We start from the raw sequence: 1,243 nt of genomic DNA on the forward strand, positions 1-1,243 counted from the left end.
TATTTTTTGTCCAGACATTTAGCGCAAAGATACGTTCAATGCTCTGAAAAGTTTGTTGTCACCGAGAGTAGTAATGCCACGCTTTGACAGTGGTGGCACTAAGTGTCTTGGAGACAAAATATAGCAGTGTCCCAACCCTGACGACTTTCTCTATATATATACACATATATATATATATATATATATATATATATATAGGTATATATATTTTTATAATAAATAAAAATCCTGAAGTTATTTATCAAACAATAATTTTATTAAAGCAATTATTATTTATAAAAATGCAATCTCTCAGTTCGAAAACTCGAGGACATGATATAATTTTTTAAAACAAAAAAATATTTAAAAAATGCAATTTATCACTTTAAAAACCCAAGGACATGTATATAAAATTTTCAAAACAAATAAATATTTCTAAAAATGCAATCTTTTACTTTGCGAAGTTTTATATTATATTTTTATTAAGGATATCAGAATGGCGCATACGAGACTCGTAAAAGATCTTGGTGCACCCAATCATCACTTAACCCCTATATAAAAAAAAGAAAAATTGGAGGAAAACGAAAGAAAAAGTTGAGAAGATAATGAAATAAAATAAAAGATCTTTAATCGAACGCTCTCAGTCACCAAGCAATGTATACAAAAAAAAAGGAAAAAAAAATTTTAAAAAAAATTTACAGAATTTAATGTTTTTAAAGCAAAGGAATAATTCTAAAAATGTAATCTGTCACATCGAAGACTTGAGGACATGTAAATAATTTTTTCAAAGCAAAGAAATATTTCTAAAAATGCAAACTCTCATTAAAGATCTTTAATCGCACGCTCTCAGTCACCAAGCAATGTATACAAAAAGAAAAGAAAAATAAATTTAAAAAAAAAAATTTTAAAAATTTAATGTTTTTAAAGCAAAGAAATAATTCTGAAAATGTAATCTGCCACTTCGAAGACTTGAGGACATGTATATAATTTTTTCAAAGCAAAGGAACATTTCTAAAAATGCAAACTCTCATTTCGAAGACTCGAGGACACACATATAATTTTATTAGTGCAAAAAATATTTCTAAAAATTCAATCTTTTACTTCGAAGACTCAGGGTCACGCACATAATGGTATTAGAGTAACGAAATATTTAAAAAAATGCCATCTTTCACTTCAAAGACTCGAGGACATGTATATAATATTTTTGAAGCAATAAAATATTTCTAAAAATGTAATCTTTCATTTCGTATACTTGGGGACACTC

The sequence above is a fragment of the Wasmannia auropunctata genome, unplaced genomic scaffold, assembly GCF_000956235.1.
Source record: "Wasmannia auropunctata unplaced genomic scaffold, wasmannia.A_1.0 LD336101.1, whole genome shotgun sequence".
NCBI lineage: Eukaryota > Metazoa > Arthropoda > Insecta > Hymenoptera > Formicidae > Wasmannia > Wasmannia auropunctata.